The 18,034-nt window shown below is 38.8% G+C and overlaps 1 long non-coding RNA gene across 1 annotated transcript; it reads left to right on the top strand.

The window, feature by feature from the left end:
• Positions 1-1,539: 1,539 nt before the first annotated feature.
• LOC147473852 (uncharacterized) lies at positions 1,540-11,237 on the top strand. Its single transcript, XR_015210275.1, has 3 exons — positions 1,540-1,750; positions 4,736-4,824; positions 11,065-11,237. It is a non-coding gene; the product is annotated as an uncharacterized LOC147473852 (long non-coding RNA).
• The last annotated feature ends 6,797 nt before the right edge of the window (positions 11,238-18,034 follow it).

The following is an 18,034-nucleotide window of genomic DNA, read 5'->3' as shown; positions in this document are numbered from 1 at the left end:
ATCATTTATGTTATGTTCATTGGATGGGCTCGGTAAAAAATTGTTCTCTTCTACATCTCTATTCTCATCCTCTATGGTTACCCAACCATGTATGGGGGTTGCAAAGTCCATTAGGCATCGATTCTAATCCGATTGATTCTATTGCCGTCATGCTGATAGTTTTTTGACGTTTTGTGATTTGCTAAATGGAAATTGACCTCTTACAATAGCCACGCATTAAATCAGTGGCTACCATGTTCACAAAGTGATGATTTTGCCTTTTGTGTGCATGTGTCTTTTCAGACCGTAACTGCCATAATCTTAGTGATCATAAGCTAACAGGGTGTTTTTTTATAATGCCCATGCCTCTGGTGCTTTTGTTTTTAGGCCATTAAGGGCCAGGACAAGCTTACATGTATACTTGGAGCAGTTATTTTTTAAAATATTTAACGAACTCTTTGATCAGTATGCAAACCATAACTATTTGCGACTTCTATTGGTTTTGTTGTTTTTATGTATTTCTGGTTTTGATCTCGCCTGTCATGCTTAGTGGCCAACTGCACTATGCTTTCGTGGCCCTTTGCCCTTTACCGCACCTTTAACCAAGTGCCATCAATGTTTGCGACTTCTCTTGGATTTGTTGTTTTTATATATTTCGGATTTTGATTTCGCCTGTCATGCTTTGTAGGCGACTACACTATGCTTTCGTGGTCCTTTGCCCTTGACCGCACCTTTAACCAAGTTGCTTTTGTGTTTCAGTCTTAATGTTTCCAACATGCCTTGATTCTTGACCAAAACAAGGTCTACAATGATTAGGTTACTGGAAATCCAACAACTCTACACACATACCTACACATATTTGATGTCCCTTGCCATTCTTTGCCATGCCTGCGCATATGCCTAATCTAACACTACGTGACCAACTTCTTTGCAATAATGATTTAAAAGCTAATTCCGTATATGCAAGTTTAATTATTTATAACTGCTTTTTTATTGGCCATTCAATGTTTAATGTGGCGTGATACACAATCCCTCTACGGCGTCTCATTTTGTTTTTTTTGGTTAAGCCCGTACGGCTTTACTCTACCACTAGAATTATGGTCAACTGTCATTGTGCCCCTCATGGTCATCGACACAATAGTCATGGATAGTTTTTTATTCATCTCGGCTATGATTAGGTTTTTCATTAACATTGTTTAGATCAAATTCCCAACGTTATAAACATCATTTTTGAGCCTTACAAGGAGATTTTTTTTCCATTTTTTCCTCTTTTCTCTAGAATGGCACATAGGTAAAATGGTCTTTAGATTCTCCTTTCTTTCCTTATAGTAAGATGTGTTTTATGCGGTGTTGTATGTGCCCTCAGGTGTCTTGAATATTAACTACCAGTGATACAGGGTCAGAGGCATACTTTATAAATGGCCGTGTTGGGTAACTCGCGATTGTAAGCCCGTGATTGTTGGGTCCAACACGGGCACATAAATTAGACCTTTTGATACCATATAATTAACCTCTATTAATTATAGCCCGTGACTGTATTAGTCAATCACAGACCTCAGATTATATGCCTCACAGACCTTTTAATACTGTATAATTAACCTTGCCTATTAATTGAGTGTATGTCCTTTTATGGTGAATTAATATCCTGAAGGAACATTTCCCATAAGGAGAATAACAGAAAAAGATATATGAAGAGCAAGTTGTGTGCAAAGGTTTGGAAGCAAAGTAGGCAATGCCCGTTAGACGCGATTCATCCAGCAGTGCCCATGAGGTTAGTACATAATCTTTCAGTGATGTTTTTCCATGAAATTCAACTAAGCACAATCACCAAATTAAAGTGTACTTACCATTCCAATTAAATGCCTTTTTTCTTAATGGCTGAATGCTTTTGCTCATCGATTTTTATTTCCATCCCACCCACAATGAGAGTGTATGTATCTTTTAAAAAACGTTTATAGAGTAATCCATTGAATGCAAATGTTCTTAATGAGAAATTGATTTGACGAGTTCCACTATCGTATAATGAAATATAAGAAATTAGGCATTGAGGCTTTAGAAAACAAGATAACAGACACAAACGTTGTGGAAAAGAAAGTATGCTTATTGCTTATTGAACACAATTTGAAAATCATGTCTGTTTCGCTTTACAAGTTACATAATTTGAAATTGGGTATGTTGTTAATTGTTCTATTTGGAAGCATATTTACATAGTTAGTCCTTTTTTGCTATCAAGTTATTAGTATAAAGGAAGCAATGCTTGATAAAGATAGCTAGATGTTACAACTTATGCATTGATTTTGATATATGGTGACACGAGACTTGATTGTTTAAAATTTTTCTATGTTGTTGTTCATACATTGATGGGTATTTAAGCATAGGGTTCGGATTAGCCGTAATTGAAAACAGCCCCTGATTTGTGGTTATTAGTCATTATTGGTGTTCTTTTGATCAATCTTTTGTAGTTTAGATTTTATAGCTTTTCATTTTAACTATTTATGTGCCATGATTTCACCATTAAAGAGACTAATTTCACCTGCAGCACTGACCCGATCGCTTTTGAATTCGATAAGTATTGCTCCTTTTGTTAAACCTTGGTACAATCGCCTACTCTCATTATATTCCCTTCTTAAAGCTTGACACTATTCGAACAACCCCCCTTAGGGGATGCCCTCTTTTCAAGCCTTTCCAACCCCTTCTCCCGCTTCCTAAATTTGGTGATTTGCTTTCATAATCGTTTTAATTTGATGGTTTTGAATGCGCTTTTTTTTAATTTCATTTTTCGTTAACTCATACTTAGTAATGTTGAATTTTTTTGTCGGGTTTGGCAATAGTGGTGACTTACTAAGTCTTCATTTGGCATTGCATTTGGGTTCAGTGCTCATTCTTATTAGTGGTTTCCCAATGCCTAAACGACTAAAATGGATCCATGGGTTTTAGAAACATACGAACGCGGCTATCATTATTGTGCGGGATGAGCATGTACACATTTTCCTCATGTGTCAACGAACGTACGTGTTAGATTCTAAATACTCATACATTTGTGTATTATAACTTGACCATCCTGTGTTGAAGCTGTGCTATGTGATTAAGAGAACGGCATTGCACTTTAGTTCGATATACTATGATTAACCTTTTAAAAAGACATTGCACTTAAAATAGTCCATATTAGACAACTTATAATTTAGCTTATCATACTAAAACTTGACATAGCAAATTTAGTTGAACATAACACCTTCAATCCAAAGCGGTTTATCTCATGCGTGATAATGGGTAGATGTTACGTAAATTTGTTATGTTTTTTTCATGACAGATGGTATAATTATTTCACTTTCTCGGCTCTTTTGACTTTGATGTTTATAATAGACTATATGGTTTGTTTATTAAAGTTGTTTGGTTCGATATGCTTAAGTCCTAGCCGATGTTCTATATCACCATTTAGTAACAACCAAGAACAACGTCCTCTTGGTATCATTTATGTTATGTTCATTGCATGGGCTCGGTAAAAAATTGTTCTCTTCTACAACTCTAATCTCATCCTCTACGGTTATCCAACCATGTATGGGGGTTGCAGAGTCCATTAGGCATCGATTCTAATCCAATTGATTCTATTGTCGTCATGCTGTTAGTTTTTGGACGTTATGTGATTTGCTAAATGGAAATTGACCTCTTACAATAGCATGGGCATTAAATCAGTTGCTACCATAAGCTGCCATAACGATAAGTGATGATTTTGCCTTTTGTGTGCGTGTGTCTTTTCGAACCGTAACTGCCATAATCTTAGTGATGATAAGTTAACAGGGTGCTTTTTTATGATGCCCATGCCTCTGGTGCTTTTGTTTTTTGGGCCATTAAGGGGCAGGACAAGCTTACATGTATACTTGGAACAATGATTCTTTTAAATATTTAACAAACTCTTTGATCAGTGTGCAAACCATAACTATTTGCGACTTCTCTTGGTTTTTTTGTTTTTGTATTTCTGGTTTTGATCTACTTTGTCATGCTTAGTGGCCAACTACACTATGCTTTCGTGGTCCTTTGGCCTTGACCGCACCTTTAACCAAGTTGCTTTTGTGTTTCAGTCTTAATGTTTCCAACATGCCTTGATTCTTGACCAAAACAAGGACTACAATGATTAGGTTCTTGGAAATCCAACAACTCTACACACATGCCAAGATATTTGATGTCCCTTTCCATTCTTTGCCATGCTGCATGGATTTGCCTAATCGAAACACTACACGACTGACCAACATCTTATTTGGAATGATTTAAAAGCTAATTCCGTATATGCATGTTTAATTATTTATAACTGCTTTTTGATTGGCCATTCAATGTTTAATGTGGCGTGATACACAATCCCTCTACGGCGTCTCATTTTGCTTTATTTGGTTAAGCCGAATTATGCGGCTTTACTCTACCGCTAGAATTATGGTCAAATTCCCTGGCGTTATAAACAACATTTTTGAGCCTTATAAGGATAATTCGAGCATTGTCTTTACATATTCATTGGATCTTTGTGATTTAAATGAGGCTTACATAAAAAAAGGATGATCCCAGTTCACTTTCAAATTTTATACTATAATTATAATTATGAGATTAGTGTTACATATAAAGGTCTCGAGGTAGGATCAAGACAAGCAGCCATCATAGGCAATGCTTCAACATCTTCAATAGCCAATTTACCCCCCATTGGGAAGGGTATAGAGCCTTATGTACGTTTGCACAAGTTTTTTAACCTTTTTTCTTTTGTTGTTTGCAGTCAATACGGCTCATAAGCACTCTGTCGATCTTTTGAGCTGCGTACAACGCTATAATGATAAGTTAATCTTCGCCCAATTAGAATTTAAGGTGCGTTGGCTTCACTCTTGAACATCTTCTTCCTTCTTAGGACCGGTATTGTTCGAATCAAAGTCGTCTATTGGGATATTTAGGATCACATTTTGATTATGTTCCTCTCTCTAATCAAATGAAATACATTCTTATATTTGCCATCTTTGCATGAATCACTTAAGTTAAAAGTACATTCCAGAACTTATTTTAGTTTTTGAATAACTATGCATTACCTCACCAAATATGATGATATTATTTTAATTTTCTTGACCATCAACAACTATATATTTAATTCTTTATTCTTATTAGCCTCTCGTGTGCTTTAAGGTATGTTTAACTTATTTGTGTTTTTCTCGTACTATTATATCTTTTCGTTTTGTTTTATTAATCTATTAAATTTTTTTGTCTCTGGCGTTTTTACGTTTCTTTTCATTTTCGAATCTGTTCAGCTGGGACTGGATTAGTAACTCCCTAGATATCATTTCTTTTCCTACCTTTGAAAAGTGGTAATTGCAGGCAATATATTTTCCGTTTACAACCATTTAGACATGGATGCGCATGAGGAGCACCCAAGCTTGGGTTCCCTTAGTGATCGTGACGTACGACAACAACAACAACAAAACCGGCATAATCGAGAGAGAGCAAGAGTAAGCAATATGAGCTCGGAACAGATGGCCCAGCGAAGGGAACGTAGGCGAATAAATTATTATCAACGAATCCAAACCAAAGAAATGAAGAATTGACTTCTCGTGAGAGAGCGCGTCGCGTGTAGCGTGGCATGCCCCTCAATCGTTTTCTTGGCGATGGATCGTTGGACTCCAACAATTCGGCGCCTCGAAGTTAATCCAGGCCTACACCCATCTAGAGATGTTCCACACGTATTGCTTTACGGAGAACGTGATTTGCAACGAATACGTCTAACTCATATAAGGCAATATGCTCGGAACTGTATTAGTGCAACGGCATCTACATCGGACATTGGTGGCAATGACGGTAACTACCACCACTAATTACTTATCCGCTTAGATTCACAACCGATTATTTATCTACGGAAAATGAATTGACTCTAATCAGGTTTGGGCATCCTAGCTGATGATATTCCTTATGACTCTGCTATCAATAACGTTTTGAATGGGGTAGACATCCGGATTCAAAGCGTGAAATGGCGGGTTAAGGCGAGCCTTTTGAAGGTTACATGTGGACCTTAATCTTGACCCAATAATAGATTTGTTCTTTTTCGTTTACGTGATCTTGCAATACAAGGACCTTTATTTATTTTGTAGACATTGACGTTTAACCACGGGATTTTACGTGTTGATGCCATTAATCCATTCAATGGGATTAATACCGTAATTCACTCTGATGATGTCGGGGGGAACCATGGGGGTTCAAGAGAAGAAGTACTTCCTATGCAAGGTTAAACTTTGTCCTTGAATTAAACGTATCTATTTCATGTCTTTTAGGCTTTTCTGCTACTTGGCTTATGTGATTAGTATATTGACTTAGCAGAGTGTGTTGCATTAGATAACGGTCAGATCGGCCGGAGGAGGGGAGACACGGCTAGAAAAAGGCGGAATCATAATTGTGCACGAGGCTATGACAACTCTTTAGATGTTCAGACACATCGTTTACCACAAGCTACGAATTGTCCACAATGCCAAGAGAAACTATTTCGTCGCGAACCGCCCGGTTTTTGCTGCTCAAATGGGACAATAAAATTGCCAGCTTTAACAGCTCCGCCTGCGATGATTAATTTATTCACATCTCCATCACCAACCGCTGTCGATTTTAGGAAGAACATACGTGCATATAATCATGTCTTCTCATTTACTTCTATGGGGGTTCAGATCGACGATGATTTGGCTAATGGTCGAGAAGGAATTTACACGTATAAAGCCCGAGGCTCTATTTATCACCGTATCGGTAGCCTTTTGCCCGATCTGGTCACGGACCTAGATTTCTTCAAATGTATATATACGATACAGATCATGAGCTTGACAATCGTATGGCTGAAAATGGAGTGTTGGACTGACGGGTATTGGCTATCATTCATAATGTTTTAAAGGAGAATCCGTATGTCCAGATTTTCCACCAAGTTTCCCAGAGGTTATCATCACCGAATCTCCGTCTACTTATTAGAGATAACCCAACAGGAGCACATCAATATAGCATGCCTACATCTTCTCAAGTGGCGGCGATCTTAGTTGGTGGTGAGGATCCAACTAACCTAAATGAAAGGGACATCATAGCTCAACGAATATCTGGAGAGTTTGAGAATGTTCCCGACACGGCCGGCTATTATGATCCACTTCAATACCCTCTTCTACTCCCTTACGGCAGCCCGGGATGGAATTTGCATATGTTCCGTTCTAATAGAAAACGACTCACGAGTCAACAATTTTATTGTTACTTGCTCCAAGTAAGCTTTCAACTTTGATCTATTTAGTGTTTTGTTCTGTATTGGTTTTCCAAAACAATTACCTGACCAATGTCTTATCCCATTGTTAGATTCGACCAAATGATCCACTTCTACTTCTCCGTAGTGGCCGTCTTTTGCAACAATACATAGTTGACAACTATGTTAAAATATCAACTCTGAGATTAAGGTGGATACGTGATCACCAACAAGAAATTAGGGCCGAGCTTTATCAAGGACTACAAGACTATTTAAGCTCAGGCGAAATCCATTCAGGTGTGTATTAAGTTTTATACTTTATTACCATTTGACCGGTTAGACATCCTTATATCCATCTCTTGAAAAATATTTAGGTAATGTTGGACGCAAAACAATCTTGCCTGCATCTTTTGTTGGGTGTCCCCGTGACATGCACCGGCGATATCACGATGCTATGGCATTAGTTCAAAAGTATGGGAGGCCGGATTTGTTTATCACAATGACTTGCAATCCGTCTTGGGAGGAGATCACTGATGAGTTGTTAGAAGGTCAAGTTCCAAATGACAGGCCAGATGTGATAGTAAGGATATTTCGTGCAAAGCTTGAAGAGTTGAAGAATGATTTGTTTACTAAAGGAGTTCTTGGGAAAGTCGTGGCACACGTTCATGTTATTGAATTCCAGAAAAGAGGAATGCCTCATGCACACATCCTTCTTATTCGACGAATGACAAGCTAACAACCGCGAATGACGATTATGACCAAATTGTTAGAGCAGAAATTCCGGATCCAAATATTGAACCCGAGCTATATGAGATTGTTGTCGGAACACATGATTCATGGACCGTGGTAGTGCTGTTAATCCAACATGTGTTTGCATGAAAGATCAGAAATGTACAAGAAATTTCCCAAAACAATTTGCACCGGTAACTAATCAAGGTATTGATTCCTATGCTACATATATGAGGCGCAGACAACGGTGCTTTTGCAATTGTCCGGAATCATCGTAAAATTCGATTACCGGTCGATATAATCGTTGGGTTGTACCTTATAACCCGTGGTTGTTAAAAAAAATACAATTGCCATATCAATGTGGAGGTATGCTCGAGCATTAAAAGTGTCAAATATTTGTACAAGTATATCTACAAGGGTTGGATCAGTGGCCATGGAAGTAACATCTACAGACAAAGAAGAACAAGATGAAATCAAGCAGTATGTAGATGGACGTTGGATTTGCCCACAAGAAGCCCTTTGGAGAATTTTTGAATTCCCGCTTAGTCAAATATACCCATCTGTGTATTCTTTGCAGGTCCATCTTAAGAATATGCATGAGGTCACCTATGAAGGCAACCAACTCATTGAGGATGTTTTGGCTGATGATAAGAACTCCCGCACGATGTTAACAGAATTTTTTAAACTTAATAGCATTGATGAGGCTGCTCGGCTATATCTTTATCGTGAGATCCCTGGACATTATGTATGGAACAGGACGTCCAAGCATTGGCAAGAAAGAAATGGACATAATCGTGTCATTGGAAGGCTTTATGCAGTATCCCCTCTTGAAGGTGAGAGGTACTACTTGAGGGTATTGCTTAATCATGTTCGAGGACCAACATCATTTGAGCATCTACGAACGGTCGGATCTAATGTATACCCCACATTCAAAGAGGCGGCTGAAGCATTGGGCCTACTTGAAAAGGATGATGATGTTCACGAATGTTTGCTTGAAGCATCGAGGATACAAATGCCCTCTTCTCTACGGAAATTATTTGTTACAATTTTGGTATATTGTAATCCATCTGGAGTTCGTGATTTGTGGAATGAATTCCATAGCTATATGGCCGAAGATTACACCGCGTCGGGTTTGAACTCAACGTATGCGACAGATCGTTTGTTACACGAACTTCAAGTGTTATTGGAACAACATGGTCAAAATATTTCGGGCTATGATTTGCCTGCAATCACCGATGAACATGTCGACCTAGATGATATATCCAATTTGGTTAGAGAGGAACTGTCTATTCCCATTGCTTCAGAAGACATTACTTCTGTAAGTAAACTTACTAATGATCAAAAAAATGCTTATGAACAGATTATCATTTCGGTCCAAAGGAGAGAGGGTGCGGTATATTTCGTTGACGGACCAGGCGGAACAGGCAAAACATACTTATATAAATCCATTCTAGCAAAACTCCGGAGCGAGGGCCATATTGCTATTGCAACAGCAACTTCGGGAATTGCTGCTATAATGATGCCTGGCGGTCGTACGGCCCATTCTAGGTTCAAGATTCCAATACCAATTACATCGACGTCCACATGCAAAATAAGCAAGAAGAGCAAATTGGCATGTTTGTTACAACAGGCAAGTATACTGATATGGGATGAGGCTACAATGACACATCGTTATGCGTTTGAGGCACTGGACAGAACTTTAAAAGACATCACAGGCAGTGAATTGCCTTTTGGAGGGAAGGTTTTAGATTATGGGTGGAGATTTCCGTCAAGTACTCCCTATTGTTTCACGTGGGACAAGAGCACAGACTATTGATGCATGTATTACAAACTCACCACTTTGGGATAAAGTACATGTGGTACGTCTTAAGGAAAACATGCGAGCGAAAAATGATCCCGCTTTTGCGGAGTTTCTTATGAGCGTAGGCGATGGGACTAGACCATTTATTGATGGGGACATGATTGAACTTCCTAGAGATATTGTAGTGCCGTGGGAGAATGAGCATTCACGTGTGAATCTTATAAATGAGATATTTCCAAGATTACATGAAAATGCCGGTGACACTGACTACATGATTAAGAGGGCAATAATAACTCCTAGGAATGACACTGTTGAATTAGTGAATGATGAAATAATTAATCAGTTTCCAGGTGAAGAAGTGTCGTATTACTCTTTCGATTCGGTTGGAAATGATTCGCGTGGTTTGCACCCTCAAGAGTACTTAAATTCTATTTGTCCCAGTGGTCTGCCTCCTCACTAGTTGAAACTGAAGCTAGGAGCTCCAGTTATTTTAATGAGAAATTTAGATCCTAAGAATGGCCTATGTAATGGAACACGACTAATATGTAGAGGGTTCGACACACATGTAATTGATGCTGAAATCATTACTGGAAATTCAGCTGGTGCTAGAGTTTTCTTGCCCCGCATTCCGTTGCACCCTTCTCAAGATGCAAGGCTACCTTTTGAGCTGACTAGGAAACAATTTCCTATAAAGTTAAGCTTCGTTCTTACGATAAACAAATCACAGGGTCAAACAATACCAAATGTTGGAGTATATTTACCCGAGCATGTTTTCTCCCACGGCCAACTCTATGTTGCTTTATCAAGAGGAGTTTCACAATCTTCAACTAGAGTTTTAGTTAAGAAGGGAACATTGAGGGGTCTCTCTGGAACTTACACTAAAAATGTTGTCTACAATGACATCCTCCGTTCTTCTTGCAAAGGCACATTAGCCGTTGGTGTCTTTCGTTCTTAGTCGCCTAATTATTGCTTCATATATTCGTATGTTATTTCAATCTTCCTTACTGCGTGACGTTGATTGTGTCTCTTATGTATACAATATAGAACTACAGTTGCCTCTGCAATTTCCTTGCGTTGTGCACCGGTTAGTCCATCAAACGAGGTTTAGTGATGTGTTATCATTTGGTTTGCAATTTGACAAGTCAATTGCACTCTTTTTTGTTATAGTAGGTAATTTACATAGGTTTTTTCCAAGATAAAAATTAATTTTTATGTTGTTCCATTAAGTTCATTTCTGTTGAGAAGATATATAAATTTGTTAAATTATGCCTATACATATCCATTAACATGTGTAACCAAAGGAATTGATATTGTACTGCATGTGTTCCTGCAGCAATATTAACTACGCGAATTAGGTTTTCCTGATATCACTACATCAAGATTATGTTTGCCGTGGTTACGTTTGCTGCGAAGTTATTATATAAAACGGCGGAGTGGATAGTGTGTTGTTACAGTTTGTGATCGTTTCTTTAACTGAATGGAGCTTACTTAACTTTGGAGGCAACAAATTTTCATAGCCAAGGAAGAAGAGGAGGTAATTATAACTACTTTAAGTTCTCGCTTTACGTTGTACACTGTTGGTTGCAATGGTACGAGTGCCGAGAGCTAACTGACCTTATTGTTGAGTCTGGGATACCCTCGTGTCAGGGTGGGGAGCCTACTACTACCCTTATTGCTTCCAATATATGTTGAAGCAAATGCCAATTCCTAAATTTTTGAGGCCTTTATCTACTACCAAGGCCCCGATTTACACTAGAATAGATGGATTCGTCACCACCGTGGGTACTTAACCCGATACATCCGGCTGGGTGTGAGGTCAAATGAATAATCAACTTTTGGGAATCCGGGAAACAAAATATGCCGACGAGCTGACACAAACAAAGGCGATTATGTTGCTCACATGCCCCACCGCAAACTAAATAGGAGAGGTGAGTTATTCGGTCGAAAGGCCCGGGGGGATAAAAGGTTAGGTGGGACGTTTTGCACAAATGGTATACCTAAGAATAGGGTACTATATATATGATACGGGCAGATTACCCTAACAACAAAAAGCAGGCACTCGTGATAGTTAGTTTCGATTTTGCTTAGCAAGCTAGGGCACGGAAGGGGTTCCTACAACGGTATTATCCATTGGGTCAATCATATTCCCTCGGGTACCTAGCCATCGTGGAACACCGGTAGCCAATGTTCAGAGCAAATAGATGCCACTGGTCCGAGCTTAGGGAAGCGTCCCCGGCATGGGTTACATACAGATCCAGTCGATTATATAAGATATAAGATCCCCTGCGTGATGGTTCACAGTCGGGTCACTGCGACTAAAGAGTCATTGTGGTGGAGTCCTTTACCATCGAAAAGTCGCACTAGCCCTTCTCAGGGCTTTTAAGATTTTGAAGTCATCATGGATGGCACAAGTTGAGGAGTACAGTAGGGTGGCCGTTGAAGGGTCTCTTTCATAAAATCCCTTTTTGTGAAATAATAGGTTCTCCCCCTCTTTAATTTTATCTCTATTAGCTGTAGTGGAGAAATCGCTGATCAGAGAAAGACACCCGCAATAAGAGCCGAACAATCGCGGATCGCCTTGTGCGAAGCGAGAAAAGAGCACCTTCGCCACTTACATCCGCTAGAGCATAGGTATCCGATTAGGACGTTGAGTGCTTCCGGTAAAAGCCTATCGGGTCCAAAATATGCTGACGAGCTGACCTGAAACAAAGGCGATTATGTTGCTCACATGCCCCACCGCAAACTATATAGCAGAGGTGAGTTATTCGGTCGAAAGGCGCCAGGGATAAATGTTAGTTGGACGTTTTGCACAAATGGTTTACCTAAGAATAGGGTAGTATATGATACGGGCAGATTACCCTAACAACAAAAGCAGGCACTTTCGTGATAGTTAGTTTCGATTTTGCTTAGCAAGCCGCCGACGCGGAAGGGATTCCCACAACGGTATTATCCATTGGGTCAATCATATTCCCCTTGGGTTCCTAGCCATATGTGGAACACCGGGAGCCAATGTTCAGAGCAAATAGATGCCACGGGTCCGAAGCTTAGGGAAGCGTCCCGGCATGGGTTACATACGATCGATTCGATTATATAAGATATAAGATCCTCGTGATCGGATCCCCAGTCGCGGCTAACTAAAGAGTCATTGTGTGGTCAGTCCTTTACCACTGAAAAGCTGTACCAGCCCTTCTCCCGGGCTTTTAAGATTTTGAAGTCATAATGGATGGCACAAGTTGAGGAGTACAGTAGGGTGGCCGTTGAAGGGTCTCTTTCGTAAAATCCCTTTTTGTTAAATAATAGGTTCTCCCCCTCTTTAATTTTATCTCTATTAGCTGTAGTGGAGAAATCCTTGATCAGAGAGAGACACCCGCAATCAGAGCCGAACAATCGCGGATCGCCCTGTGCGAAGCGAGAAAAGAGCACCTTCGCCACTTACATCCGCTGGAGCGTAGGTATCCGATTATGACGTTGAGTGCTTCCGGTAAAAGCCTATCGGGTCGGGTTTCTTTGATCCTTTGATCTTGGTCCTTTCCTCTATGAGTTTCTCTTCCACCAGGTGAAGTTACAACACTCTCTTCGACAGGCCAATGGCCAAGGCTTGCTCTGAGAATGCCCGTTGTTAATAAACATTAACATTATCTTGCTCATCCATATTGAGAAGTTTTTACATTTCGAACTCTTCATTTTAGTAATGTTCTGGAATGTTAAGTACCTCAACTGGCAAGTAAGTTTGATCAATCTTCCTCTCCTAGCAGAAACGGGAAGGTTGTGAGTTTCTTTGCCCGACAGGATTTTGGGCATTTGATTAGCAAAGGCCAGGTTAGGGTCGCCCCTGAAGCCATTCGTAGTCATGGCGGCTTTCCTTTATTTTCTATTTACTGTCGAGCAATTGTTTCTTTCTTTTTAAGGGTGTGGCTCATCAGTATACCTTGCTTGTCCCTAGGAGGCCTCCCTATCCCTAACCCAGGGAGTGGCTTGAAAGGACGACAACATTCAATCCTGCAGGAAACTTGCACGTGTAGCTCAGAGCGTTTAATGAGGCTAGCTTTCGGAATACACTATGAATGAATCTTTTTGCCGCTCATATGATCATTGTTGTGGTCGGCATAACAGCCAACAAACACGGTGGCTGAATCGAACCGCGAATTAGTTATTCACCGAAAGTATTAGCTGATGAGGCTTGGTGGGTTCACATATTCAAAGATGAAATGGAGAATTATGATAACGAGTGTGTGGGAATCCGAAAAGCCATTTACCCCCAGAGATTTAAGCCCCAACACGGCGAAGTGTTAGACAATTACTCTTAACACTTAGTCTTCATTGCATTAAGAATGTAGCTACACTCCTAGAGAGTTGATACCTGATCATCCAGTCTTAGGCCCACATTCGTATTTCATTTCTTCCCAGTGAATCCCCTGTCTCCCTTGCTATAATAAGAACTTACCAAGGGACAAGGAAAACTCCATTGATTTATAGATAAATAACCATGTTCTCATTGCAGTTGTGATAGGCTTTTAATCTTATGGTCTTAAACAGATAAATTTAATTTGCATTTAATAAGTTCCACTGGCAAGTACTCACCGTTCTATCTTACTGCTCTTCTGCCAGTCTATTTTTTGTTTCTACTTTCATTTTGCAAATCATCCGAACACGGAGTAAAACCATGCTCTGTTTAGTCCTCTAAACCGACATTACGCTCGATCGGCTTTCCAAATTGAGCTGATCGCACATGAGTCATGGGGACCTTATACATTTGATAACAATACGTAGGCGTTATTGCAGTACACTTTGGCGGGTGTTTCAATGTTAGGTGGTAATGACATCATGAAATGCCGAGTAGAAATGTCATTTCCATATTTTCTCCATGCTCCTTGCTAAGTGAATTTTTGTCATAAACACTCACAAGCATGGATACTTAATTGAGAAAATGCTTTCTCGATTACAAAAAATTGACCGTAACCATGAATATACGCTACATAGTCTTGAGAGTAAAATGAAACAAAAAATGAAAGTTTTACTTTTGCAAATAAACTAAATTAGGTTAATCTACACTGTTGAAGATTTACATAGGAGAACCTAATGAAAAGTTTAATATTTGGAAGCCTAAAGCAGTCCATAAACAAAACCAAAGCAAAAAAAAATTAAGTGGTAGATACTACAGAGTCAATAAAGCAAGCAAATATCCTACGGTGGTTGTGGAATTAGTCTGATCTAAAGAAATGAGGAGGGATATTGCAACACTGCAAGAGTCATAGCATCTTTTTTGCTATAACCAACTCAAATGCTTTGGTAAAGCGTGTAGGAATCGAGTAATTATGAAATGATTTCGAATAAATAAGAGAAAATCAAGTAGCCGTTCTCACTTAATAGAAAATAAATTTCATTAAGGATAGTTTGTGTTGAAATTTCTACATGCCCCTTCTGCTATGAACTCTTTGGCAGGAAAAAGTTACAAGCATGGAGTATAAACGATTTCAATTACAAGAAGAATATAACTGCCAAGTAAGGATAGTGGCAATAAATTAAACGTTAAGTTTTTCTCATTTGTTAACTTCATCTATAAGCCTATCTGATCTGCCTTGGGAGATTTCAATTGGTTATTAGATTGTTCAGTAAGTAGATTCCTAGAATATTGTTCAAGTTGCGTCCTGCGATGATTGCAATCTGCATATTTGGTTCCTACATGGTCAAACACAATTCGATCTTAGTTCCACAACCATTCAATTCGTGCTCTCCCATGACTACATACTATGCTTCTCACCATTGATAAAAGGAAAATGATAGAGTCCTACAGCTTCTTTTTGTTAGTAACAAGCTCAACATATTATGTGGCGTCAAGGTTGGAGCTTCATTAATATAGCTGTCAGACTACCTCCGATTCTCTAAGTGTCAGAACTAAATGGTACGAAATAACATTAAAAGAAGAGTATTAACGATTGTAGATGCACCTTACATAACTTGAGCAGTATAAATGGTGCGTAAGCAATTTCTTTTTTCCTGATCTGTTTTAGCGCTTTTGATTTTAATTTGTTTCCTGTGCTGTTTAATCAAATTATTCATAGGGTCATTGATTAGTTGTTTGCCCTTTTTCTCCCCTTGATAGTTTGGAGGCTATGATTTACGTACATCTACTTATTTTTGGTTCGGCTGATGGATTCATGTCGTTTTTTCAATGGGTTTCTAGGACCAGTTGACATTGATGTTGAGCAATGTCAGGTAAGTTACATTTCTTTTTTATTTAGTTAGTTTCGTCCCTGAAGTATCTAACTTGAATTTTTTATGCATTAATTTAAATGAACAACAATAAGAACCAATAAGAACATATGGTATGGAACAAATGCACCTACCGTCTGAACTTTCAGACATACACATTTCTCTGGAATGGATATGGTCGCTTTTACCAATTTAATAGCGTTACAACTGGATAACATAAACAAAGCAATTGACTTTACGTTAGCAATATAACCTCGCTGGCAGCCAAGAATACTGAAAGGGATTCAAAAGTAGCTGTGTTCCCTCTTAATTGCCTAGGACATTATGTTTCTAAAGCCTCAGAAATAATATCTTGCGATAACTGGAAAAGTAGCTTAGCGCCAACATTGTTAGCCTCTAACGCACCTTAAACATACTATACGCGAGAAAACACATGGAACCATGCATACCGTGGCTCCACTTCCATCGATATGACTTTGAGAATCTTCGGCAAGGGCATCCGTGGCTTCCGAGCCCCCCATCCTCTCTTGCCAATTCCTCGGTCGGGGCTAACAGCACTACACTTACACCGCCTTCTCGACGAGCCTCTTTCAGTAGGCACCTAACCGGGAATCCAGTTCAAACCATACGAAAAAATCAAAAACAGGCCAAATTTACAATGACAAAGGAAGATCCAGACACGAGACCCTTGAAGGAGACAACCACAGGAAAAATAACTACTTAGTCCTTCTACAAAGGACAAGCACCTTACACAGGCACAAGCAAAGATAACCTAAGCCTAGAGCACTTGCTCAAGACAGTTAATAAGAATTTCAGACAGCTTCATTCCCTATCTTCAATCCACCAATTCACTTAACATTACATATAGAGATATAGAAAGTGTCAAGTCAAGCATCAAATGATTTGTTGATTAATGAATTTCTACCTGTTGTTTCAGGGGTGATTTAGCGACTTTGCCGACTTTTGTTTCAAACTATTCGGTGACAGGGTCAGGGAGTTGGATTCCGTCAGTGAGCCTTCAATCTTGGCTACTCATGGCTATTGAAATGGAATTATTGCTCCTGGTAGACGTTCACCACCAAACGGAAACTGTACATCAAAGTAACCAAATAGTGGTTCATGTATGGAAACCACCTTGAATTTATGCTACTGCAGCATGTTTTAAGAGGACTGATGGTGACCAAACATTTTGATATACAAAAACACCAATTCTTCATATATTTAATAACAATCAACGGACCTATACCTCATGTGAGAGCCTATATTTCTATTGTGCGCTATGGCCGTGAGATTACATCTCTAAAGTTTTCTTGCTGTTTTTTTAAAGATATTATTATTGCTTATTTTGTTTCATTTTTAACGTCCTATTGATTCAGTAGACAATACGTTAGCAAGTTATCATTTCTTGCCAATATTTATATACGTATTTTCAGTTTAATTAGGATATTTGTCCAGTTAGTAGATTCACATTGTAGTATACCAACTACGCCTAATGTGTACATTTGAACCACAAGAGAAGAAAAGTTACTAATCTACACCTCAAAACACAACTGCAGAAACTAATACTATTTTCGCATTAATAAGGCGGTATGAATTTCCCCGTATCACCACACTCAATCATTTTAATCCCAATTAAATCAAAATTCAATCATTTTAATCTCAATGATTATTCCAAGGAAAAATTATATAAATCAAATTTAAAACATCTTAATAATTAAAAAAACAAATTAAGAGCCAATAAAAAAAATAAAAAAAAAAAAAGTTAAAATCAACATAGGCAATCACAATCATAATGGGCCTCATGCGGAGCAGTTTTAACTTCATCTTGCCCATTAAATATATATATAAATATATATATATATGTAATAATTACGAAAAAAAAAAACTTATTGATTGGGTGCTACCTCCGTCATTCCTCCTTCTAAAACGCCTGCAATCTATACAACTTCCAGTCCTCCCATTAATGTATATGTTTAATATGAAAAACGTATGCAACACCCTTACAATCTTTAACCTCTTAAATTGGTCAAGACCGTTCTACTCCAAGGCTACCTAAACTATTGTTTATATACATGTTGTGCTGGACAGGT

This window comes from Coptis chinensis, unplaced genomic scaffold (genome assembly GCF_015680905.1).
Source record: "Coptis chinensis isolate HL-2020 unplaced genomic scaffold, ASM1568090v1 utg1761_pilon_pilon, whole genome shotgun sequence".
Lineage (NCBI taxonomy): Eukaryota > Viridiplantae > Streptophyta > Magnoliopsida > Ranunculales > Ranunculaceae > Coptis > Coptis chinensis.
Note: the sequence above shows the minus strand (reverse complement) of the source record. Positions and strands in the feature narration are given on the sequence as shown.